Source organism: Mustela lutreola, chromosome 2, assembly GCF_030435805.1.
Source record: "Mustela lutreola isolate mMusLut2 chromosome 2, mMusLut2.pri, whole genome shotgun sequence".
NCBI classification, from domain to species: domain Eukaryota; kingdom Metazoa; phylum Chordata; class Mammalia; order Carnivora; family Mustelidae; genus Mustela; species Mustela lutreola.
In genome coordinates, this window is record NC_081291.1 from 29,604,580 (window position 1) to 29,632,565 (window position 27,986).

The 27,986-nt window shown below is 39.2% G+C and overlaps 1 protein-coding gene and 1 long non-coding RNA gene across 6 annotated transcripts in view; one reads left to right on the plus strand and one right to left on the minus strand.

The window, feature by feature from the left end:
• FHIT (fragile histidine triad diadenosine triphosphatase) overlaps window positions 1-2,806 on the minus strand; it is a 1,430,768-nt gene extending 1,427,962 nt beyond the window's left edge. For all 5 annotated transcript variants that reach the window (XM_059161363.1, XM_059161366.1, XM_059161367.1 and 2 more), the window contains exon 1: window positions 2,650-2,806. The gene's annotated coding sequence lies outside the window, so the exon portion shown is untranslated. The remainder of the gene's footprint in view (window positions 1-2,649) is intronic.
• Window positions 2,807-2,924: 118 nt separating this feature from the next.
• LOC131825782 (uncharacterized) lies at window positions 2,925-10,030 on the plus strand. The gene is made up of 3 exons (XR_009351299.1): window positions 2,925-2,968; window positions 4,600-4,803; window positions 9,945-10,030. It is a non-coding gene; the product is annotated as an uncharacterized LOC131825782 (long non-coding RNA).
• Window positions 10,031-27,986: the final 17,956 nt, after the last annotated feature.

The following is a 27,986-nucleotide window of genomic DNA, read 5'->3' on the forward strand; positions in this document are numbered from 1 at the left end:
CTCCAGAAACCTGTCTCCTTGCAGAAAGGGCATGAGATGAAGACCATGGATCCCTCTCCTCAAGTCCTTCTAGGCCTAACCCATTAACTACTTTAATCCATGTGGCCCCTGCACCTGAAGAGATACGAGCATATAAAGATGCTCAAAAAACTTTTGTTGAATTGTTGAAACATTACAACCTTACAAATAATATGAAAAGAGGCTTTACAACAATTGGTACTAGCCTGTGGCCTACAAAGAACAAATTATAAGAGAAATCATTATCTAAACAGCTTCACATCTGGTGCTCCTTCTAGCTGACTGCTGGTAGAATGAAAATCACCCTGGACTTCAAAATAAGGCACTTGGGTCTAGTCTCATCTCTGACACAAACCAACTGTGTGACCTTGGGCAAATGGGTTTACCACCTGGGTCAGTTTCCTAACCTCTAAAATAAAGGTATTAAAAAGCTATATATAGCTAACATCTATGGAACCTCTACTATATGCCAGGAACTGTTACAAGATCTTTGCCTTAAATTTAAATGATCTCAAAGGTTTTTGCAGCTCTAATATTTAGTCTGACTACAGAGGAAACATGGTATGATAAAAAAGATTCCAAATTCTGTACTCAGAAACACTAGACTCCCTCCCACCCTGTTAGGTGGGGTCTTTGGGGCTGGGTGGGGGGCGGTGTTTGTTTTTCGTTTTTGACAGAGAGAGTGAGCACAAGCAGGGGATGTGGGAGAGGGAGAAGCAGGCTCCCCACTGAGCAAGGAGCCTGATGTGGGGCTGCATCCCAGGACCCTGGAATCATGACCTGAGCTGAAGGCAGATGCTCAACCAACTGAGCCTCACGGGTGCCCTAGGTGGGGTCTTTTATTAAGCAGAGACTGTTAAAACAGATAGGGTTACTGAGTATGTCTATTCCCTAGCTAAGTTAATTTGGACAAGTTGCTTAACCTTAGTTGCTTAACTAAAACTTTTAGTTTTCTAATATGTGAAAAGCATATAAAATGGGTATGTCTCTCATATAGTTTTTTTGAGAGGATTAAATTAAAACTGTAATATATTTTATTATTTTATTTTATTACTAGATGTGACCGAGGACAAATCAACTTCTCAAGGTTTTTCCTCATCTACAGATGGGAGATACGGTGTTAAGAAAAGAAGTAATGTGAACATTCTGTAAAAAGTCTAGTGTTGCTGCGTTTGAAAGCATGCATATTCCCTAACACTTGGAAAAGTATATGCAATTCTCCCCTAACACTTGTAACAGCATATACAATCAATGACAACGACGACAACCATAATAATCGAGATCTTTACTAGACATCTCTCTCCACTCCCCAACAACAAGAGTTTTCCTGAACATCTTTCTAATCCCGGCTCACAGCAGGTGGACACAGAGGCTGGCTGCCCAGAACGCAGGGCCACATGGAAGTTGTAGTTCCCAGTCAAAGAGCTGATCCACACAACGGCCGAAGTGAGACTTCAACTCCCAGGAGACACTTCGCCGCACCAAATGGCACGCTGGGAGATGGCGTACCAGCCCGCTGGGAGATAGAGTACCAGCCGTCCGGGAAACACGCAGCGGGACTCCAACTCCCAGACGCCTCCGCTACGTAGATGCCGGTGGCAAAATGGAGCCCGAGAGGGAGCGTTCAGACAGACTGGGCTTCACAGGTGCGACTAGGGGCGGCTTTTAGTAAACCCAGGCCCAGCACAGGTCAGATCCTTTCTACAACAACCACTGGGATCATTTTCTGCCGGTCCCCGCACATTTCTTGAGGGATCCGGAGTAATAAAGTAGTAAGTTTGCAATTGGCAGACTTTGACAAACAAGACCTCATTTAGCTTTCAGCTCCAGCAAGGATTCTTGGGCCACCTGGCCAGAGATCTTTAAGCTCTTTTTCCCAAGATAAAATACTGTGAGTGGCTGGTCCAAGGTCATACACCAGATGGAGAATTTGATCCTAGAGAGGAGGCTCCAACTCCGGTTCCACTAACCAGACTCCCCTCTCCAACCTCCCTCCTAGCGTTATACGATTTACCTTAAAATCCCCGCATATTTTTATATAAAACTGTATTAATCCATAAAATAGCCCAAACGAGTTTGGACTCATCGAGTTACCCCACCATAAAGCATTCAGTGCTTTTTAAAATGTTTTTTAAGTATCAAATGTAAGATTCCCTCCCAAAATAATTGCCTTCCCTCTACCTACTTGGCTCCTTTTTGGGGCACGTGTTCAGTCCCCTCCCTTTCGGGAACCCAGCGCTGGGTGTTTGAGACAGTTCTGTTGGGGCAGCGATTCCTGCTACTTGCCTATGACACTGGCAAACTTTGCAAAAGCGGCCAGTGCCAACTACACCACCAGGTCTGGGTGCTGGGGCGTCCCTGGAACCGCTGGAGTGGCCCCATGCCTCACTTTACCCCCTTATGCAGCAGATGAGGGGAGGCTTACGGTTAGGGCTGGTGGTCAGAATGGATCCTGCATGTTCAGGGGGTGGGAGGGTCCTCCGGGCAGACACACCACCACCCCCTCCCCAAGGAGCTGTGCGACCCAGACCCCGCCCCACTGGACTGTGGGTATATAGACCAGACGCGCGTGGAAATCAAGACCCGCACCCCAGAAACACTCTTCTACTGGGGTTTGCCCCTTGCCCCTACCTTCCAAGATCTTGGCAGCTGGGAAGTGAAGGGCAGAGGGAGGGAGCGCGGGGCACGGCGCCTGGGCTTGTGCCCACTGGGGAGGCCGCCTGAGGGAACCGGGAACTGGAGGGCAAAAGTCCCGCGACGGGACGGAGAGGGTACTACAATCCCCAGATGGCGCCGCGGCGGGGGCGGGATCTAAGATGGCCGCTGGCCTGAGGACAGAAGCGAGGGCCAATAGGCATAAAGTATGCGCCTACACCAGGCCAATCAGAAGCTATAATGGCAATAATGCCGATACGGGGGTGAGAAAGATTGTTTCAGGAGAGCAGCTGAGGTGAGGATCCATCCCTTGGGAAAGGGATTTTTTTAATAAACTTCACAATCTTTCTTTTTTTTCCAAATGGTTAAAAGAAATAAAATTCTTCAGGCTATGCTGCTTTTTTACCTCCTTATTTCCTCTTAAACGTGTTTAACTTATCCCCCCCACCCCACCCCCAAATACACACGCCCCATTACTCGCTGACAGGATTTTCTTTCTTTTCCTCTACCCACTTTGGATCGCTCTTGAATCCTTAAGTCTCCTTTTCTTTATATTTTTCTCATAACAACGGGCTTGCAGACCTTTACTTGATCCACTTTACGACCACGTTCGGCCTTTCCTGTAATCCTAACTAAAATCGCACCGCAAACTCCTTTGTCCCTTCCTTTCTCCCTTCGTGCTGTTTTTCTACTTAGCAGTTTCCCTTCCCAAACACTGTATATAATTCATTTATCTATATTTTTTAATCGTCTTGTCCTCCATAATGAAAGATCCATGCAGATGAAGATTTTTGTTCTGCTCGCTGCAATATTTCTAGAACCTGGAACTATATACACTAGGCACTCAGGAAATATGCTTTAAATGACTGAATGAAATCTAGAGTGGCATTTTACTTTCTATTCTCCCTTTCTTTGGTGCAGGTCAATTAAATCCATCTCTGAGGACTATGGGGTTCTTGTGCCTTGCTCCCTTTCAAATTTAAAATCATTCTCAATATAGTCTAGGATGCTGGAGAAATAAATTCCTGATTCAGATGCAATTCCTAACTTCAAGATGTTTCTGGTCTAAAGGAGTATGAGAAATAAACTTAATTTTGCCATAAACGCAATTGCAAATTGCAGAGCAGGTAAATAATTGTACAAGATCATGCTGCTTATGAGCAGGGACTAGAATCCTGGACTTCAGACTCTTGGTACTACACACCATGCTTCTTATAGCAGCCTCCCTTCAGGACTGCATACTTCCCTTCTCTTTCCTACCAATCCTAGTTTCAAGGAAGAAAATATATTTGCCCATCAACTTCTACATTTAAGGAGAAGCAATGAGCAATTACACCTGGACGAACACTGGGATATTTCCTTACTTACCCTGACACCATTTCCCTTTATTTTTCCTTTTTATTTTTTTATTTTTTATTTTATTTTATTTTATTTTTTCAGAGAGAGAGCAAGCAGGGGAGAAGAGGGAGAGCAAATCTGTAGTAGGCTCCATGCCCACCCAGGCATCCCAATTTCCCTTTTTTTTCCCCATCATTTTTTTCTTTGGCCTGCTTCATTACATGCAGGCCATTACACCAAGTCTTATATCTCTCATCCTTTCTGACGTTTGAACCCCATGGAGAGTAGCGAGGTATCCTACAAAATGTCCTGGTGTGAAATACTGATGTCCTAAGAAGCTTGGTTCTCAGAGAATGTCACTGTGGATTATGGTCAGTTTACAGGTCATCACACAGACACCATGGCCACCTAGAATACTAGAGAATTTTGAGTAACTAGGTGAAACTGAAAACAATCACAGATGGAATAGAAATGTGATCAGTTTGTATACAGACTAATTTTGTGCATAGAAATTAAACCCTCTGCCCAGACTTCTTGCCTAATCTGTCAATTTGGGGTTGTTTCTGATAACACAACGGTTCTTTTTAGCTCTTAAGAGCACAGACTCAGCTCAGCAGTACCAGCTTTTCTCAGACTGAGTGGCATGAGAGATTTCAACACATGTGTCAGCAGCCAGACTAACTGTGAAAAGAATCACTGAACCATATGAAAATGGAAAGCTCAATCACCAGACTTCTCCTGAGAGAGTATCAGCCTATTATCATTACATGTCTTCTACTTAGCAATCAAAAGGTAAATGTCATGAATATACTCTGGATCTAAACAGTGGTATCTAATAATTTATTAAGCCCTTATTAAGCAGTCTAGGGTGAACATATTACTGGGTTCAAGGTCTTCAGCAATATATACATGCATACATACATATATACATACATACATACATACATACATAAGAAGCATCAACACATGGCACTTGCCTTGGACCCAGGATATCCAAATGCCAAGACAATCAGTACAGGATGACTCTCTAATCTACAACTTGATTAATAATCACCAGGAGGTGGTATCTTTGAGTTCTCCCAGGAGTAAATCCTGAGACAGGTATTCAAGTGCAAGTCAGTAATAGGAAACACCAGTAGAATATGAAAGTAAAACAGAGAAGGGAAGACAGACAAAAAAGCATGTTACTACAAGAGGTGATTAAGCTTAATCCTCCTGAGGAACTCTAGGAAACAATGTAGAACACATGCCATAGACTGAGGTATCCCACCAAAGGGACAAAAGAACTTGGTTGTTTAAATACTAACTCCCATCAGTCGGTAATTGGGGCCGTTTTCTGGGGCACTTTAGTCCCTGGCTCTCTAGGCGTGAGGGGGCAGAGTTGCCTCCGTGTCCAGAGAAAGCCAGAGATACAGGTGCTTCCAATGGAAGTCGAGCTGGTATATCCTGAAAAGGTGAGGGAATAGGGATACTGGCAGGGCACCAAGAGTATCTGTTCCAGGTGGCTTTGGGTCACCAGGAACTCATTGTGGAGACTAGCAGAATAAGAATAATTCAAAACTTTAAACCCATACCAAAACAAAACAAAAAGCAATCTACCACGTTGTATACTTCATCATGTGAAAAGTTAAGACAGATAATTCTAAATTCTCCCTAACACACAACTACAAAACAAAATCTACAGCAACCAAAGCCTCTCACACCGAGAACTCTTTGGACACCTCAGGAGAAGCTCCAGTGGGACTGGGGTTTAGAAGAAAGGGGAGGTAGGACATCAAGAAGAAGAAAAGGGAATTTAAAGGAATATTGCTGAAGACAATATGTTATTCATTTCATGATATTGAATAACCACAAATAAAGGGCTTCAGATCTTTAAGAAATCAGTAAGTGCACAGACTGTGGTCTTTAGACCTAGAGGACAGTTTTGTGCAAGATCCTCTGGGTTGTGCCATTATAGCACTTCTTCAGTGCAAATAGCTTTATTTGAAGTTAGTCACCATTTGTTTGTCTTTCTGTTTATCATCTATCTCCTCCAAATAAAATGGAAGTTCCGTGAAGGCAAGAACATTATGTCTTACTCAGTTGTAGAAACACAATAGATACAAAGCAAATAGAGTAAGTACTAGAAGGGCACTACTCGTAACACTCAGGTAAGCCATGAAATAAAGAGACAAAAGCAACCTTGCAAAAACCTCCCATTATCACAAAGCTTGAGATTATCCTAATGTGTGGAAAGCCTGGTGGTCATTTACGTGGTCTACTGGTCTTCTGTTTAAGTCAAATATTCCCAACAGCATCCTCTTCAGGCACACAGGAACTCCAGGTAAATCTTTACCATGGAAATAAATTTCAAAACTAGAAAGGCATTTGAGGTCAAAGAGATCAACTCCCTACATAATTCATCTCAGCTGTATGTTACAGGTCATAATCCAGAACTTGAGGTATTTATTTAACTGGTAAAATCATCTCTAATAGGAAAACATTGAATTAGATAAAAAATTATGCATTGTTTCTGTAATATAAAGCATAATAAGGTTGGGAAACTCAGCTGTACCCAGATGCTCATGTCTCCTTCACAAATTTCTCAACCCATAATCATTCAGCTTTTGGGCTGTTATTGGAGAAATCTGGTTGTTAATAAGAACCATCTTGTGATATGCTGAAAATTCTCTAAATTTTTTCCCTATCTTTTTATACTCTCTCCTCTTACTTATCTCTTTGTTGTTGTGTTAAATATATTCCTTGGGTGGATTTGTTCATCAGATATTTAGAGATCGTCTATTCCCTATAGTTAGTGAACATATGCATGCTGTCTCCTTTTAACTATGCCTCATAAATAATCACACTTAATCCTTCTTACTGCCATCTTTTGCAATCATCTTCCAGTTACCTAGAACATACGGTGCATAAAACTAAGCTCAGTGTCCAAGCTGTGATCTCACTAGGGTGGCTCAAAGATAAGCTATGGTTTTTCATCACTCTCTTTCGAGAAATTATGCCTCTAAACACATTGCCCTGGTTTCACTGCAGCTTTAAAGACATTTCATCATTCTTGGGTGGGGGGTAAAAACCCTTTAAAAGCATTTCCTAAAAATTAAAAAGTATATTTCTTTAGTAGAGGACTTAGTGCAGAATGGGGTGCAACTTAACTTCAGCTCAGTTTTTCATGTACTAAGGATTACTCCAGGCTAGCCACTGTGCTCTGGGCTGGGATTCATTGAGGAATTAGACACAGTCCGTGATACTGTATGGAAATAGAAACCATAGGCAAGTAAACAGGTGAACAATGCTATGTGATGCTTTAGAAATTGATGCCAGAATGAGTCAATTCTGCTACCTACAGTAGAGGGAAAAGAGAGTTCTAGGCAGAAGCAACAGCACGTGACAAGTACCAGAGCTCAGAGAGGATAAATGTATTGGTCCACAACCTACAGTGGAAGTAGAACAGTGGGGAAAGAGGCTGGAGGAGACCTAAAAGCCAGCTCAGGACACTTTCACAAGCACGTTTCTTAGTTTGCTAAAGGGCAATTGAGAGCCTTGTAACTATTAAATGAATTGCTTGATTTTGAGGCAAACAGAAAAATTCATTCAACAATTATTTACTGAGCACCTACTACATGCCCCAGCATTGTTCTAGGTTCTAGAAGATGCAACAGTAAGTCAGTCACAAAAAATCCCTTCCCTGGGGGTGCCTGGATGGCTCCACCAGTTAAGCATCCGACCCTTGGTTTCCACTGAGGTCAGGATCTCATGGGTCATGAAATCAAGCCCCACATCAGACTCCACGCTCAGTGGGGAGGCTACTTGTGATTCTCTCCCTCTGCCCCTCCCCCCCACACTCACACATTCTCTCTCAAATAAATAAATAAACCTTTTCAAAAAACTCCTACCCTCATGAAACTTCTAGTAGAGAAGAAAGACCGTACACTAATATACAAATTTATAATCTATCATAGGATGATGATAAATGCTATGAGAAAAATGCAGAATGAGGGGTCAGAAGATGATGGGTGGCCTTCTGTTGGTTAGAGTGGTCAGGAGGGCCTCTTTGAAGAGGTGTCATTTGAATGAAGATTTCAGTGAAGTGAGGGGGCCTCAATGAAGTGAGAAAATTAATGGAAGGATGTTCCAGAAAGAGAGGGAACAGTATGTGCAAAGTCCTTAAAACAATAACAGGCTTAGTGTGGTGGAAGAGTAGCAAGAAAGTCCATGTGGCTGGAGGAGAGTGAATGAGAGGAAAGCCATGGAAGATCAGGTCAAAGGTAACCAGAGGCCAGAGCATGTAGGCCACAGTAAATCTTAAGAGCCTATGTTAAACAATTCCATAAATGTATTTGCCAGATGCTGTATACAATATGATCTATTTGAATGATCATTAAAAGAAAGTATTGTTTTATATATATATAATTATCAAGGTCTGTAATCATTCATCCAAAACTGTGGGGACAGGCGTATTTTGGAAATTAATCTTACTGTTTTTAGGAAAGGTAATATATGCCTATACCATCTAGTGTAATATGCCTAGAGTAGTCCTGGGATAGCAGCCTGTCATCAAATGTTGATATTTCTGCAAAAAAACCACATATGGATAAATAAACACTATACATAGCCCCTATCAGGCCAGCATTTGGGTTTTCAAACCTTTTGCGATTTTGACATTGCAAATAAGAGATTGTGAACCTATATTTTCATCTGCGATAGAAAACCGGGAGCATCAAAATGGTTGTTTACAGTGGTTGGGGAAACCAGATGGGATGGACAGCAGGAGTATCTTTTATTCTACTTTATACAATTCTGAACTTCTGAACACTATTGTTTTAACCATATATTGGATATGTCATTGAAATAACACCAGTTTAAATTTTTTTAAAATGTGGATTCTAAGGCTTTTATTCTTGTAGTATTTGAGTATTCAACAATATGGGAAGTATTATGGCAAATTATTTTAAGCAAAAAAAAAAAAAAAAAAGCAATAGAAAAGATTTTTTTTTTTAAAGATTTTATTTATTTATTTGACAGACAGAGATTACAAGTAAGCAGAGAGAGAGGAGGAAGCAGGCTCCCTGCTGAGCAGAGAGCCCGATGCGGGGCTCGATCCCAGGACGCTGGGATCATGACCTGAGCCGAAGGCAGAGGCTTTAACCCACTGAGCCACCCAGGCGCCCCAATAGAAAAGATTTTGAATATGCATCACAAAATTGCCTCTGAATTTGAGTGTTTTAGTCATGATATTCAACTTTTACTGTGTCCTCTATAGGCTTTTCAGATTTTTGGTTTTTTGAATATGTTCAGACTGGAGAGAGTCATAGTATCCAGATGACGTTGTAAGGAGTAGGAAAATTTATTTCTAAAATTCAGTATAAAGTGTATTTTTGAAATTTGTGGTAAATCATATTCCCTAATGTCCCCCAAAAGTTTCTTCCCTTTCCTTATACAACATGGTCCATTCTCTGGACTTGTGGTTGTTTCTGTTTTGTTTCATTTTGTTTTTAGGGAGAATCTGTGAGGTTTTTGTCTGTTTTGATAACAGGATGTCATGCTTGTGATAAATACTTGCCTGAAAAAGATTTATAATGCACAAGCCCCTAAAATATTTAGACATTCTAAAATTGTAATTTGCAACCTCCCTATTTCCTACCACTCTCCCCCCAACAAAAATTCAGAAAGATGTATTTAACAGATGCCATGTTCTGTGGTGAATGTTACTGGCTATGTGGCTGAAAACTGTAATTAGCCATGCCTCACTGATTCATACATGAATCGTTTGGAGGTTCATTATTCCACCAGAATGTTAATGAACATGAATAGAAAATACTCCGAGAGATTTTCTTTTTATCTTGGTAAAGTACATATGGTAAAGAAAAAATAGTCATTTAAAATAATTAATGAATAAATACTCCTTATATAACTAGATCCTTGATTTTTTTGAATAGTAAATAAGACTGTTGGAGCCTCTTCTGTATGAAACACATGGCGACTTTACATACATCAATTAATAAAGCTTCAGGACCTCTACCAGGTAAATTTTAATAAAACCCAGGAGTCCTAACTTTTCTGACCTTTGTTCTAGTTTCCAGCTAAAAAACTAGCTGACAAAGATGCTTTCACATCTTTGAAAACAGAATGGGCATGAAACCAACGTTCACAGTTCAGGTATCATTTATAAGTAGTGTTCTCCTATGAACCTAGTTGGAAATAAAAGTAATTTAGGGGAAATGATATTTCAGCACTGCCTTAATCTAGCAGGGATTTTCTTCCTGGGAAAATTAAACCAAATACAAACTGGAAGTATGACTTAACTGGGCTGGCTTCTGCATTTAGGGTCACCAAAGCATACTGTAAATGGAAATCAGATTGCTTTAGAATCCAAGAACAAACTCTACTTTTGACCTTTAGAAAGCTCATGATGTATATGCCCACAAAATAAACAAAATAATTTCAAAGTAAATTCGTTGAGTGCACCTGACCTTTGAAACAGAGCAGATGATGTTAATCAGATTTGTACAACTTTAATCTAGCTCAGCCTCCATCTCTCCATGTAGTTTTTAAATATCATAAAGAAGAATCTCACAACAGGGAATCTCTCAAATCAGAATGGATTTAGAAATGGAACAGGACGTATGTATGACCTTGCCTCAAACAATGAAGTATAACTTAGACATGTAAGCAAGTGGCATTATGACTGTAACCCAATATACTGTGCTCCTGAGGAAAAGTGACTTTTTCAAAAATATTAACTTAAACACATTGTAAGCAGCTTCTCAATATTACAGTAAAATGTATTTTGAGTCCTGATACTGTGTAAGGCACCTAGGAGGAAACTTTGAGTTGGAAATGACCTACATATTATTTAAAAATACATATGCATCTGACCACTGCAACTGATTTCATCCAGCCATATAATTCCTGCATTTGGGACTCTGAATGTCTGAACCATGTTTTTTTTTTTTTAGAATTGCCTATTAGGAGGGTGCCTGGGTGGCTCAGTGGGTTAAGTCTTTGCCTTCAGCTCAGGTCATGATCCCAGGGTCCTGGGATTGAGCCCCACATCGGGCTCTCTGCTCAGTGGGGAGCCTGCTTCTCTCTCTCTCTGCCTGCCTCTCTGCCTACTTGTGATCTCTCTCCCTCTGTCAAATAAATAAATAAAATCTTAAAAAAAAAAAAAAAAAAGGATAGCCTAATAGGTAACTTGATAGACATATGCTTATCTTCACAGCATCACCTCCTTTGAGTAACCAACCCTCATCCCATTCCACAGTAATCCTCAATCTGAGTGACTCAGATGCAGCTGATCACATTTACTCTTCTACCAAAGGGTAAGTGAAGGCACAGCAGAGCTTTTGGGGGGTGGGGGGCCCCAGGCAGAGCGAGGGTTGGGAAGAAGCAGAGCATGTTCACAGAAAACAAGCTGGATTAAAGCGCTTCAAACTATTTGGTCACATGATTGGCTCAGGGATGGGCACATGACCCAAGCCAAGCCATTCTCTTCAGGTGTTCTGTGAGGGTAACCAAAGGAGATGCTCCCTCCTTGTTTACAATAACAAGCTCTAATGGTAGCAATGTGGGGCTGCTGGCTACCCCGCCCACTTAGGAATTAAGTAAAAAAAGGGGCAAGCAGGGCTGAGAGATGAAAGAAAAATCCCTGCTGGCATTGCAATCACAGAATCCAGTTTTGCCTAAAGCCACCCCTTAGATTTTCCAATTCAATGAGCCTATTCTTATCTAAGTTCGTTTGAATTAGTGTTTTGTTATTTGCAGCCAAAAAAGTCATGGCTAATTCATAAAGTTCAGCTAACAGATAAACTCTTAAACTACCCACACTAAGAAAGTGAAATGAAAAGGATGATAGTCTTCCATTCACTTGTAACTTAGAGATTCTCAGAACTAGAGCCACACCAGCCTCTGCTTTACAGGCATCAAATCTGTGCATGCAGCCCACTCAGGTCATTTAAGGAGATGCTTGGAGATGCTTAGCCCAGAGAAGGGAAGACAGGATATGCCTGCTGGGAAGGTCTATTTTGTGATAAAGGAGTTGGATTCATTCTGCAGAGTTAAAACCCAGACCAACATGGGCTTGTCACTCAGAGAAATTTTCTATACAGTGCGATGAATAACTTTTCTAACAATGAAAGCCATCCTAGCAGACATAGTGTGTCCCTCTCTCAGCAATGCCACTTCCACTGAGTGAGAGGTTAGACAAACTGACATTTGAGATGCCATCCAGCTCTATGATTCCTTGATTCAATCAAAGTATGGTCATGATGATGATATTTGTAATTTATCATAAATCATCTCAACCTTTCAGCAAATCACAAATCAATACAAATCAATCATATTAAAGGAGACACAGGGGATGAGAAGTGTCAGAAAAGATTTCCTAGAGGGGATAATACTTGTACCGTTTTAAATACAAATACAACTTGATTTATGTTGCACCAAGTTGAATAACACTGCATTCAACTCTAATTCTTTAAAAAAAAAAAAAAAAACTTTTATTCTATAATATCTATAAATACTATCTTTAAAAATATGTAAGTACAGGGGCACCTGGGTGGCTCAATGGGTTAAGCCTCTGCCTTCAGCTCAGGTTATGATCTCAGGGTCCTGGGATTGAGCCCCTCATCGGGCTCTCTGCTCGGCAGGGAGCCTGCTTCCTCCTCTCTCTCTGTCTCTGCCTGGCTCTCTGCCTACTTGTGATCTCTCTATGTCAAATAAATAAATAAAACCTTTTAAAAAATATGTAAGTACATTTATAACAATATAATAAAGTGTGCTATAAACAAATAAACATTTTTTCATGTCTTGGGTGTTTTTGTAGGCATAGAGCTAGTAAGCATTAACATAGCAACGTATACCAGACAATCAGCCAATGAATGTGAGTCCCTCATTATTGCACACTATCATTCCCCTCTGAGTTGAGAGTGTTCTATAAAACGGCTGACCCTTGAATGAGACAGGGGTTAAGGTCAGCAACCCCATGTGCAGTCAAATATCTTGAGTAAATTTGACTCCCCCAAAATTAATTACCAATAGCCTACTGTAGACTGGAGGCCTTACCAATGACAAAATAATCAATTAACACATATTTTGTATGTTCTATGTTTCATGTACTGTATTCCTACAATAAACTAAGCTAGAGAAAAGATAATGTTATCAAGAAAATCATAAGGAACAGAAAATATATTTATAATAATGTACTTTATTTATCTAGAAAAAAAAATCTGTGTGTAAGTGGACCCACGCAGTTCAGATTTACATTGTTCAAGGGTCAACTGTACATGTTTTTGCTTCTCTTTCTGCCATTATTTTGAGTTCTGGCAATTTATTTTGTGTCCTCAAAAGCATTTTTGACACAGAGTGCTTAACAATGCATAACAAAGTGACAGCACCATGCTAGACACTAAATTGCAAGTTTTACAGAAGTTCAGGGTGCCTTCAAGAAGTGTTTAAGAAGACAGAATCAGGAAATTGGAACTGAAAGATATCTTTCGGCATTATAAAAGGCAGCATAAACACCACTACAGTCAGGGAGAATCAACAAAAAATTGTATGAAAGCTACTTGGAAGAAATAATAATTTCTTCAGAAAGCACGTCTTGATTTACAGAGTTTTACAGAGAGCAGAAGCATAGCTGCCACATGAAAGACTGGAGCACAACTCCATGGGGACAGTGGTAAAGAGACCCAGTATAGTGCCGCTCACAGTAGCATTCCCATTTTTAGGAATGGAACACCCCATATTCCTTCTCTCTACACAGGCTTTGAAAGTGCTGCCCACCAAGAGGGAAAAGCATTCAAGACAGAGAGAACACATATGAAAAGGAAAAGAATTGTAAAACAGGGCATTTTAGAGACTGTAAACGGTTTCATGTTACTGGAGAGGAAAATATGAGGGGGAAAGAAAAAAAAATGAGATTGGAAATATAGCCATATTAGGAAAGTGCTGATAAAACATTCTCTTACATGTAGGACTTGTGCTTTTAAACAATGGGAAGCAAATGACTGGCTTAAGCATGAACGTGATATAATCAAATTTTAATTTTAGAGAAAAATCTGTCTAGAAACACTATGGAGGCTTAATTGGAGCTGGATATACTCCAAGAAGATCAGTGAGGAGATCACTGTTAACAATTAGATAATTTTTCCTGGCCTCTCAAATTACTAAATGAAAGTAGTAGTAGTAGTAGTAGTAGTAGTAGTAGTAGTAGCCTCTCAAATTACTAAATGAAAGTAGTAGTAGTAGTAGTAGTAGTAGTAGCAGCAGCAGCAGCAGCAGCAATACATATCCCCATGGTATAAAAAATGGGTAAACTTCCCCAAAGCTATCTGCAATATGTAAATCAAGTAAGAGCTTTTGAAAGTTCAATACAAGGATTTCATGACTTTTGATTCGGTTATCCTATTTCTAGGAATCTATAGAAAAAGAATAGAGATGTAGACAAGTACTTACTTAGTGATATTCCTTCCTACAGCCTTATTTCTGAAAAATTCGAATTTTAATGTTTAACAAAAAAAGAATAATGGTTAAGTAAGTGAAATATGTCACTGCCATTTAAAATGTTTCTAAAAATATTCAGTGACAGGGCACCTGGAAGTCTCTGCCTTCAGCTCAGGTCATGATCCCAGGGTCCGGGGATCGAGCCCCACATCAGGCTGTCTGCTCAGCAGGGAACCTACTTTCCCCTCTCTCTGCCTGCCTCTCTGCCTACTTGTGATCTCTGTCAAATAAATAAATAAAATCTTAAAAAAAAAATTCAGTGACATGGAAAATTGCCCAAGGAATAATATTAAATGAGAAAGGACAACACAAAACCAAACATAGAGTATGAGCTTAATCTTCACAAAGGTATATACATTTAAAACTGGGAAATGTATAAAAATGTAATTGCTGCCCATCCCCCAAGTGGTGGAAATGTTAGTGATTTTTATTTTCATCTTTCTATCTTTCTGCATTTTTTATTTACTATCATGAACATGTATTATTCTTGCAAGCCAGCATTAGGTTGAACCATCTGAAATTGCCTGCTATGGACTGAATCTTGTCATCAAAATTCATCTGTTAAAGCCATAGCACTCAATGTAATGATATTTAGAAACCAGATCTTTGAGAGATAATTAAATTTAGGTGAAGTCATGAAGGTGGGGCTCTCCTGATGGGATCAGCACCCTTAAAAGAAGAAATACAAGCACGCGCGCGCTCTCATTCTCTCTCTCTCTCTCTCTGCACAAGCCCAAAGAAGGGGTCATATGAGCACAGTGAGAAAGTGGCCAGGATAATAAGCCAGGAAGAGATCCTTATCAGAATCTGACCTTTCTAGCACTCTGATCATGGACTTCTAGCTACAACAACGGTAAGAAAATAAATCTTGTGCTTTAAGCCAACCAGTGTATGGTATTTTTGTTATGGTAGCCTAAGTTTACTAATACACTGCCAAAATCGATTCCAAAAACGACAATTCCATACAATTCAACCTACTTAAAAGAGAAATAAAATAAGAGACAATCATTGAAAATATCCTTGAAATGGATGCTAAGGTCCAGAACTAAAGCAATGACAATAAGGATAAAAGATGCAAAGGATATTAAGATAGTAGGTCCTGTAACTCAGTGACTGATGGGATTGATAAGATAGTATTAGTAAATAAGAGACAGCATCTAGAAAATGAGTCCAAAGTTTTTACACTAAGAAAGTGGGTGATGACAAGGGTCACTATTGAAGAGAAAACATAAGAGAAACTTCTTTGGTAGCTAGCTTCTTAGATGGTCTCCAATAATCCTTACTTCCTGCTACCCACAGCCTTGACTACTGCCCTTCCTCATGTATAAGTTGGTCAGGAATCTACCTCATGTAAAATACTGGAGAAATGATGTGCACCACATCAGAGATGAGCACTCTGGAAAAAGCCAGCTGCCACGTTGTGAGGGCACTCACACAGCCTCTGTAGAGGTCCATGTTAAGAAACTGAGGCATCCAGACAAGAGTCAATAAGGAACAGAGGTGTGACAATGGTCACACAAGAGGCAGTACAGGCAGAGCCTCCAGCCCCAGTTGAGCCTTCAGTTGATGGCAGCCCAAGCGAGCCCTTGAATGTAACCTCATGAAGCACTCTAAGCCAAACCACCCTGCTAAGCTATGCCTGGACTCCTAACCCCCCAAAACTGTGAGGTAGTAAGTGCTTATTATTTTAAACTGCTAAATTTTGAAGCAATTTGCTACAAAATAACAGATAACTAATATGACAAGAGTTGATTAATTTGGTCATCTAAAGAGAGGACTATTCCTTGAGGACGGAAGTATTGTCTTAGCATTTAAAGCCTCTTGTAGAATGTAGTACATAGTCTAGGTTCAATAAACATATTTGAAGCTAGAAAGGTAGAAAGGAGATTGGAAAAGCTACCAAAGTAGTTTGGACACCTCCTGGTGGGGACCTACTAAAAGGTCATAAGATATAAACATTCAAGATAAGGATTTGTTTGAGAAGAAATGTAGTGAGTGACTTCAGTGCATGATACGTCCTTAAGGACATGTACTGCTTGTAAGTGTACTTTAATAACTTTACACGCTTTAGAAACCCATAAATCCCAAATGACTCCAAATTATAGAGTTCTAAACCTGTAACTTATTTTCTCTTATAGAACAAACTTTGGAAAGTGTGGGCCTAAAATTTTTTAACTATAGAAAGGTTTAGCAAGATAGTTTTCTCCAAAATCATTTCAGTACTTCAGGTAATTTGGAGCCAGCAATTTCCTGCCAGCTTTCCTTTTTACCTTGGACTATAGCTGACCTTGATTTAAAGCCCAGAGTTAGTGAAATTCAAATTTTTACAGGATATTTTACAAACTATATGATGCAATAGTTGATTCAAGAAAATTCTATCCTTTGCACCGGGTTCATAACTGTTCTTTATAGTTCTATAAACAACTGATTGGTCCCATTAATGCATGGACATGTGTTATAACCAAGCAGAAAGAGAATGCAATGGACTAAATGTTTGTGTCCTCCCAAAATTTATATGTTGAAATGCTAACCTCCAGTGTTATTCAGAAGTGAAGCCGTTGGGAAGTAATAAGGTCTTAAGGGTGGAGCCTTCATGAATGCAATTAGTGCCCTCATATAAGGGACTCCAGAGACCTCTTTCACCCTCTCTTTCTTCTAGGGGGATGCAAGAAGTTGACAGTCTGTAACCCAGAAGAAGCCCTTATTAGAACTCGACCATATTGGCACCCTGATCTTGGACTTCTAGTCTCCAGAAGTGTGTGATACAAATTTCTGTTATTTATAAGCCACCCTGTTTATGGTACTTTGTTATAGCAGCCTGAGCGAAGATACAGAAGATGTAATAAAGAAAATCAGTCCATTTAAACTGAGCATACAGACAATGATATCTGGTATCTATTTAGTCCATTACTGAGATAATTCCAAATACACACACACACACATATACACATCCCACGTTTTACAAAGCTAGCCCATATTTTTTTCATCCTGGGGTTCAGTGAAAAATAGAAGGAATTTGTGAATCTCTAGAATACACCATATGCCTGGTGAGAACAATGTGGAAAAGCCTGAGGGTACTCCTCCACAATCCCCTTATTGAAAAGTAAGGAATGAAATCTTGCATTCTTGCCAAATATAAGCAAAAGTTCACATGAAACATTTAGGTCTCTGGATTGAACAACAAAAACTGAGAAAGAAGAGGCAGGCAAGCCAAGGAGAGAGTCCACTGATCATCTGAGGAAGACCTGGATCTTGCAACCTTTTCTCATTTATTACAGAGTGACATTCCATTTGACATCCCATTTGACATCAACCACCCAACTCTCTTAGCACTTGCTTCAAAGACTACTTAATTAGGGACAGCAAATAAGAATTTCCCTTCCTGGGGCACCTGGGTGGCTCAGTGGGTTAAAGCCTCTGCCTTCAGCTCAGGTCATGGTCCCAGGGCCTTGGGATAGATAGAGCCCCACATCGAGCTCTCTGCTCGGCAGGGAGCCTGCTTCCTTTCCTCTCTCTCGGCCTGCCTCTCTGCCTACTTGTGATCTCTGTCTGTCAAATAAATAAATAAAATCTTTTAAAAAATAACAACAACAACAACAAAAACCCAACAACAACAACAACAACAAAAAAGGATTTCCCTTCCAGAGCACGACTGCTTTTTCTTTATTTTATATCACTTTGTAATTCACTTTGATATTCCTGTACTCCTTCCGTATAATTGCGACTTTCAAACATTGGAAGATGGTTAGCATTACCATGTAGATTTCCCTTAACTAAATCATAGGCAGTTTTTACCACCTTTAAAAAGAAATGGCAAGAACATCCTTGACCTTGTATCTTACTATAATTAAGATATCATCTCCATTGGTGAGTGCTGTGAAGTGTGTAAACCTGGTGATTCACAGACCTGTACCCCTGGGGATAAAAATATATGTTTATAAAAAATAAAAAAGTAAAAAAAAAAGATATCATCTCCAATGTTTTCCTCTTGTAAATAAATACATAAAGTATGAACTGATACAACAAATTCATTCACACTGAAAAGCAAGTAACAACATATTCCTCATCATTCTGTTGCAGGCAAACAACACTGCTACTGCTACCTGTGTGACCTTTAGAAAAACATTTGACCTTTCTATGCCTCTGCTTCCTAATCTATACTAGCATAGTCATTTTTACCCTTAGGATTGTTGTGAGGACTAACTGAGATAATGGGGGTTTCTCCCAACAACATAGATAGTATTATGTGTAGTATCTCCCAGTCACGAATAGAGTCCTTTGGGCTTGCTTTTTCGAAGAGTTCATACTGTTTCATCTGTGCTTCATTGCCTAAAACAAGCATTATAAGAGGGCTTTGTTGATTTATTTTTAGATTTTGGACTATAGGCAGCTACTGAGTTACCCCATCCCAAGATGTAAAGGGCAACACCGTGAGAGGAGGTATGTAGGAATGTACACGTATGCACACATGTATGGCTATCTATCTATATATGTATTCCACATTTGCATATATGCAAAACACCAACCACAGTGTGTAGTATAGAAAGGCAGAGATGTTTATATTGAGGCATATTATTTATATATTTACATATTTTGTTGTTCTTGTTTGAAGAAGCCATGTTTATTCACATGTACAACCATGGCAAAGAAAAAAATAATGCATATGCGTTAGGGAAAGTTCTTTCCCTGCCAAAGTGACTACTGGAGACGGTTCATTCCTTTGCCTCTTCTCTTTACTGGCTTACTCCCCTTCTCCAACAGAAAACTTGAGCTGAATTAGGGTGAGGCAAAAGAATTAAATAAAAGAGTTAAGGCTCTGAAGCCCCTTCGATTTGTCTTTAAATCCAATCTCCTCTCTGTTTAACTCTGAAACCTTGGCTAGCTACTGAGCTTCTCTGAGCTCTGTCAACTCTTCAGCAAAAGGGGAATAATCAAACTAGCCACCTCCATACAATTGTAATGACAATCAAATCAGATAGCCTAGGGACATCACTATGCCCACCACACAGTCAACACTTAACAAAATGGTGGTGGTGCTTCTTACATGAGACGGGATATAGGCTCTAGCTGCTGCAGTGAATAACAAAGACTGAAAGATAACAAAGGTGTAAACAAGACAGGAGTACATTTCTCTCCACTCAGAACTGATATGACAGCTCTATGGTGTCAGGGACCCAGGCTCCTTATATCTCCCATTATTTTGTCATAATCAAGTGGTAAATTCTATCTCTGAGTCCCAGATGTTTCTTCCAATTTTCTGGCTGTGTATTTTTGTGTAACAAACCAAAAACACAGTGACACAAAACAGCAATTAATCGTCTCTCATGATTTCTGTGTCAAAGGAATTCAGAAATGGCCCAGTCAGGATGGTTTATTTCTGTCCCAGAATGTCAGGGACCTCATTTGGGAAGACTCAAAGGTTGATGGTGACTCAGTGACTGGGAGTTGGAGCTATAGCTAAGGCTTCTTGACCCACATCTGACACCTGATGCTGGTTACCAGCTGGAACTTCAGTTGAGGTTGTTAACCAGAACACCTATCTGTGTCTTCTCCATATGGTGGGTTTGAGCCTCCTAACTACACCATACAGGGGTTCTACGAGAGAGTGACCCAAAGAAAACTCCGTGGAAGCATCATCACCATTTTATGACCTAGCCTCAAAGGCCAAATAACATCACTTCCACAACAATTGAAAGTCTGCGCAGATTTCAGGAAGGGGGAGTGTATACCCTACCATTCAATGGAGGAGTGTCAAAGTCACAGAGTACAAAGTTCATATGGGATGGAAGTTGTAGTGGTCATTTTGTGGAAAGAAAACCTGACACATGCAGCCTGTGATTGATATGGCAACTTTATTATAGTAATTATTTGTTCATTCATATTTCAATAGATACTTTGAGTGCATGCAATATTTGAAGTCCCATTTTAGGTGGCAGGGATACAGTGGAACAACAACAACAAAAAAACACAAGTCCCTGCCTTCATGGTCATTACATTCTAGCAGGGGAGACAGACAATAAACAAACACAGGTATTCCCCACTTTGCAGAAGTTCATCTTATATCACCTTGCCCTTACTAAAGACCTACTTTAGTACCAGTTCTCACCAACCAAAAGAAATCTGAAGAGGATTCTCACTTTAATGAAAAAATCAAAGCTAGTGTTCAGCATTTGTGTGGCAGGGAGAACAAGGGCTATTCTAGAAACAGCACACAGCCTCGCAGCAAGAGTGACCTACAAACTCCTTCCCCAAGAACTACACTCAGCATCTCAGGTCAAGCCACCAGAGCTTGGAATTGTGTCTGTGAGATCTCCATTTATTCTGTGCATCCATTAGCAAGATGTGCCTTAAGGTTTTAGAAAAGCCTCTCACAGAAGCGATTTTTTGGGTCTGGGAACACCCCCGAATTTTTTCCATACATTTAATGGTAATTGTTTTTCTACTTTATACAACTGAAGCTTATGAAAGGTTTCATAGGAATGCTCCACTTTCGGGTAGTGGGAAAAACCTGCATACAATGCACCCTTGGGTAGTGATGAAACAGTATGAAGAAATGAGAGAAGAGTAAGGGCACAACACATAAATGTTATTTAGATAGCATGACTTGGTTTCTGTTTTTGTTTTTTAAGGGACTTTCTTAGGAATGCAAGTTGGTGCAACCACTCTGGAAAACAGTATGGAGCTTCCTCCAAAAAAAGTTTAAAAAGTTGAAAATAGAGCTACCCTATGACCCAGCAATAGCACTACTGAGTGTTTACCCCAAAGATAAAAATGTAGTGATGCAGAGGGTCATGTGCACCCCGATGTTTATATCAGCAATGTCCACAATAGCCAAACAATGGAAAGAGCCCACATGTCCATCAACAGATGAATGGATAAGGAAGATGTGGTGTGTATATATATATAATGGGATATTACTCAGTCATCAAAAAAAATTAATTCTGGCCATTTGCATTGACATGGATGGAACTAATTGGTATTATAGTAAGTGAAATAAGTCAGTCGGAGAAAGACAATTATCATATGATCTCACTCATATGTGGGATTTAAGAAACAAAACAGAGGATCATAGGGAAGAGAGGAAAAAAATAAATCAAGACAAAGTCAGAGAGGGAGATAATCCATAAGAGACTCTTAATCATAGGAAGCAAACTGCGGGTTGCTGGAAGGGAGGGGGTTGGAAGATGGGGTAACTAGGTGATGGGCGTTAAGGAGGACATGTGGTGTAATGAACAGTCAGCATATATAAGGCTGATGAATCACTAAATTCTACCTCTGAAACCAATAACACAGTATATGTTAATTGAATTTAAATTTTAAAAAAATTAAAAGGGCTCTCTGAGGAGATGATGTCAACAGAGACCTCAGTGGTGGTATGGACCAGCCATACAAACTGAGAAAAGAGCATTCTAGAAAGAGGGGATTGCTGCATACAGGTCTGAGGCGGAATGTGGTTGGGTCATTTGCAGTACAGCAATAAACCCTTGAGACTAGATGTGGAGATGTTGTAGATAGGAGTCAGAGTCTACCCACAGGAACTTTAGGCCAACATAGTGAGTCTAGATTTCACTCAAGGTGTTTTATTTATTTATTTTTTTTTTTAAAAGATCTATTTATTTATTTGGCAGAAAGAGAGAGCAAGCACATGCAAGGGGAGTGGCAGGCAGAGGGAGAGGGAGAAGCAGACTCCTTGCTGAGCAGAGAGCCCGACATGGACCTCCATCTGAGGACCTTGGGATCATGACCTGAGCTGAAGGCAGCCACTTAATCAGATGTCCCTCCAGGTTTTTAAAGCAAGAAGAGTAATGAAACCTACAGATAAACAGATAGATTAGATAGATAATTGTCTGGTTTTTAAAAAATCATTCTGGCCATTATGTAAGAGGGTAAGAGTGAGGTAATTCCTGTAGTCCAGGCAAAAGAGAGGACAATAACCCTGGCAATGGGAAGAAACAGCCAGATTTGGAATCTGTTAGGAAGGTCGGAGCAACAAGACCCCCTGCTGGGTTGGATATGGGGCATGAAGGAAAGAGGAATACAGAGGATGATTGCTGGATTTGAGGCTCTGGTTTGCATTGGAAGTCTCTCCAGCTCCCTAAAGCAAAAGACAGTACCATGCTATGGTTCAGATGCCCTGACAGAGACTAAGGGTCAAAGCATGAAGACCGTGACACCCCAGCAATGACCTCAAGTTCCTCTTATTCCTACCACCTGAGGGCAGAACCAGCCCCACACCCTGGGGTTTAGCTGGCAGGGGGAATTACCCTTCTCAGATGAGGAAAGCAGGAAGCCAAAAGTGGACCAGGAGAGGGAAGGTTATTTTTGCAAGTAGCAGTGCCACAAAAGGATTAGGAGCTCCCAGAGCAAAGCACTGTGGAGCCCAGAGGAAATAAGGTCTGGTAATTCTCTAAGAATCATGGCCTTTGCTTCATTTATGCCAGGCACCCAGTGGGCATTGCCTAAACACCACTGACCACAAAAATGATGTTGACTGGGCAGCTCTGCCACTCATAGGACCAATTATTTATGATTGTTCAGCTGATTTCCCACTCTGGTAATAGTCTTCAATTTTACTGCAAACACAATTACGGTGCACTAATGCAAATGCTTTAGCACCACAAAAATAGATCTTACCTCCTACTGGATGCCTTTATGCACTAAATTTGTGGCTAAGAGACCCATTATCAAAGTCCCAGGCAGGGTTCCCCTGCCTGCAGGGGAAGGCAGTGTTGGAAAAGTCAATAGACCCAGGTCAGTTTGGTATAGGATGGAATCTATATTTTCCCTCTTAGCAATTTTACTCCCCGTTTTTCTTCCCTAGCATTGTATTTTAACTTCCTAATACATATATATATATATATATTTTTTTTTTTTCCATTTCAAAAACCAAATCTCAATTGATCCAGAATGGCAATTTTCTCTCTATTTTCACTTACTCTCTCATTGACTCACTCTCTCCCTTACGTTTCACACTCAAGTAAAACTGAGAAGAAAAAGTTTGAAACGACTTGTCAAAGTCATACAATGGAACCTTTTTTCTTCAGAATGTCTGTTTTTCCTTCCTAGATTTTCCCCTAGTGTTTCAATATGATTATGGAATATTTTTTCTTGATATCAAAAAAATTTGCAACTTAGGGGTACCTGAGTGGCTCAGTCATTAAGTGTCTGCCTTTAGCTCAGGTCATGATCTCAGGGTGCTGGGATCGAGCCCCCCATCAGGCTCCCTGCTTGGCAGGGAGTCTGCTTCTCCCTCTCTCCCACTCCCCCTGCTTCCTTCCCTCTCTCGCTGGGTCTCTTTCTATCAAATAAATAAATAAAATCTTTTTAAAAATTTTTCAGCTTAGATCCTACATATATCACCACTACTTTTCTCCACCAATCCCAACTGATGGAAAACAGAATGAGACAAATTAAAGTCTGAAGTGGATAGTAAGGACAGACTGGCTCCCCTTTGTGTTACACTGCACCCACCATCCTCCACTTTAATTCCCTTAATTAACACATAACCAGGGAAAGCAATCTCCTGGTAATGATCCCAGAATATGGGAAAAGAACTGTGAATTTTCTAAATCATAATATCCAAGGCCAAATGAAAAAAACAGTGGGAATAATCCAAACATCCTCAATTAGCACAGTTAATGAATATTTGATTTCTATTTCTTTGAGATATTTACACCATATCCTTTTCCCTACCTTAGAGATCTCTCAAAGATAACTTTGCAAAGGCGCCTTATGTGTGACAAATAATCTCAAATCTTTCTCCTGAGTGGGAGGGTCTAAGCCTTATCAGTAGAACTCTTATCAGTTCTACTAAACGTTCATTATCCTCTACGCCCTAAGTATCACTTCACTTATTAGTCATATGACAAAATAACAGTAAAGTAAAAGAGCAAACATAAAGCATCAAATTATACTTTCCATAGACTGTTACACTTTTAAAATGTGTCCACAATGTTTTGATATTCCTCTTAGAGTGTGAGATAGATTTAGTGACTGACTTCCAACAAGTGAGATATGCAGAAGTGTTTATGTGTGACTTTCAAGAATAAGGCATGAAAGTCACTGCAGCTTCCATCTTGCTCTCCCTGGATGTCTTCCTCTGGGGGAGCCCAGCTGCCATGTCATAAAAACACTCAAACAGCCCTTTGGAGAGGTCCAAATGTCAAGGAAGGAATTCTGCCAACAACCGTGTAAATGAACCATGCTGGAAGTGAATTGTCCAGCCACTGTCAATCTTTCAAATGACTATAGCCTTGGCCAATGTCTTCATTAAAATGACATGAGAGACCCTGAGCCAGAGCCACCCAGTAAAGCTGCTTGCTAATTTTCAGCTCACAGGTACTAGGAGATAATAAATGTCAGTTGTTTTAAGCCGATACATTTTGGGATAATTTGTTATGCAGCAACAGGTGACAAGTATACTGATTATTTCATAGATGTATTACCCTCTCCTCTATTTGAACTTAGAGTACTGACTTCTATCCTACACTTATACCTCTGTAAGCCCCTCTAATCATGGCAGTTGATTATTGCAGAGAATATCTGCATGTTTAATTGACTAAAAAATATGTGGCTCAGTTGGAAGAGTATTCAACTCTCGATCTCTGGTTGTGTATTTGAGCTACATATTGTGTGTAGAGATTACTTAAAAATAAAATCTTTGAAAATATATATGGCAATCTGTGTATTTGAAGAGTTGTCTTTCTGATGGAAAATACTTGTATTAATAGCAACCACAATTTCTTGACTACCTATATGTGTGAAGCAATTGTATTATATTTATATATGATAATATATATAATTATGCATTATAAACTAAATTATATTTACATACTGTGTCACATATAATTATATATTGTTATATTATAAAATTTTTAAATTTTGTGCTTATCATAGTCTTCTCAATGGACATTTATATCCCCATTTTATAGAGGAGAAAAGTAAACCTCAGAGAAGTTGAGTAACTCATTAATAAATGGCAAAGTTGGAACTCAAAACCATATCTTGGAAGACTGAATTTTGTGCTCTTCTTGTGTGACCCCCAAAAGATTCATTTTTAAGAATTTCCACCCAAAAAAATAATCCAAAAAACATATGTGAACTCTGAACTTAAATAAGTATTATCAAAGTATCTCACAATCCTTTGATAGCACAGTAATCAAGAACCTATATCATTACATTATTGTCTTCATTCATTTAGGTTATTTCTGCATCCCTGTTAACATACTACAATATATCAAACTGATATGAAAATCATTCATCTCAGCTGTGCCCCAAATTTTCTTCCTGTGGTGACATTCTTTTACATTATAATGACTTTCCAGGTACCATTGCTTACCAATTTCATTCTCTATTACTCTCATATAGGTTATAAAAATCTTAGCAAGTTGTTGAGAAAAATGAATTCAAACATCTATATCATTAAAGGTAAAATAATGTTCTATTAAAAAAATCTTTCTCAATTTCTGAAATAAGCTATGTGGAAATGCACTCAATCTTAGCCTCAATAGATTTTTTTTTACCATTAATGTGATCTTTCAGATGATTAGGATAAACAATGCAATAAGAATTGAAATTTTTGTTAAAAAATTTTTTCTCAAGCTACTATAACTCTTTTTTCATATCAATACTGACAATCAGCAATGGTTTCCTACATCCAAAGGTGAATGAATTTCTCTAATTCCTAGCAGTGACCCAAAGAGAATTATTTTTGGAAAATTATTATTGCTTGTTTCTCTACTTCACAGTTCATAATTCAGTTAAAGACTAACGGGATTTTAAAATTTCTCAACAATGGATCTCATTGTTTTACATTACTACTGATATGCTCCTTCATAGTAACATATTTTTCTTTTCATATTTTTCTTTTGACACTCAAGACTGTTCAATTTGTTGAAAGACAAAAGGCTTAAGAAATACATTAATCTGTTTTCCTAAAATCGTGGAACTCAAATCGTCTCCTCTTAAAATATGCATAATAAAAATACATCTGTGGCATTTCTAGAAAAAAAATTTTCCCAATTTAGCTGTTAGGCAATTTTTTCTACTGTTTTCATTACTAAAGAACTTAAGATCAAACCAAGAATTAATACATAGCAAATCTCTCTACCTTTTTATTTGCAATTGGTCTTTGAAGGACACTCACCATCTTATATCTTGCCATGGAATTACTTATGCAAATGCCTTATTTTCTTCTCCAGTACATTATAATTTGTGTATAACTAGGGCTATTCTTTCAAATGTTTGGATCTTTTTCAGGTCCTAACTAAAACTCTCAAATTAAGATCTTTTATGGGGCTTTTAGCCCTGTAGGATTTCAGACACAAAGCTAACAAAGAAATAATGACTTTGGTCTCTATATGGAACTTCTGAAATTTTCCACTTATTCATCCATTCTTCAGAAGTATCTATGGCAGGTTAAATTATTGGTTCCAATTCTTTACTCTCCTGTGATATAATTATGTGCATAATTTTACATTTCTCTCTCATTTTGAATAAAACATACTTCTCTGCCTTGGTGATGTCAGACTTGGTTGTTGACATACCTGCTTTGGCCAAGGAAATGTTAAGAAGGCCACAAATGTGCTTGAGTGGATTGACTTGCCTCTTACATTCTTGTTATCCATTATTATCCAACATTCTACAGCTACCTCCTGGTTCAAATGGGGGAGGGAGGAGATGAGAGATATGAGAAGGAAATCTGGACTCAACAGGTGGATTATAAAAAGGCCAGCTGATGCTACACAAGCACAGCAGAATCATAGTCAACTTCAGATTCATAAGTAAAACAAGATTAAATGCTTGCTATTGTAAGGCACTGAAATTTAAGACAGTTTGTTACACAGTGTTATTGTAGTGATAGCTGTCCATTACAGTGTCCTCCCATTAGTCCTCCTGTCTTTTTGAAAAGATTAAATGAGTTAATAAACTTCAGGCAGTCGTAAATATTGGCTGTTGTTATTCTGCCTAGCTCAGCAAATGGATATAAACTATACAATTCACCCTTGAACAACACAGATTTGGACTGCATGGGTCAACTTACATGTAGATTTTTTTTCGATACAGTATAATACTATAAATGCATTTTTTCCTTCCCCATGATTTTCTTAATAGCATTTTCTTATCTCAAGCTTACTATAGTATAAGAATACAGAATATAATACACATAACGTACAAAATACGTACAAGTCAACTATCTGTGTTATCAGTAAGGATTCCAGTCAATAGCAGGCTATTAATGTTAAGTTATTGGGGAATCAAAATTATATGTGGATTTTCAACTGTGAGGGCATTTGACAACCCTAACCCCCATGCTGTTCAAGGATCAACCATAAATCGAAAGATACAAGTCCCCAAATGAGCAAAAATATATTTCTAACTGTTCTGCTACAGAGACACCATCCACTCATACTTAGAATACTATGTAGTGCATGGCATAGTTGATTTCAGAGACACAAAATTCATTACAGGAAGATTAG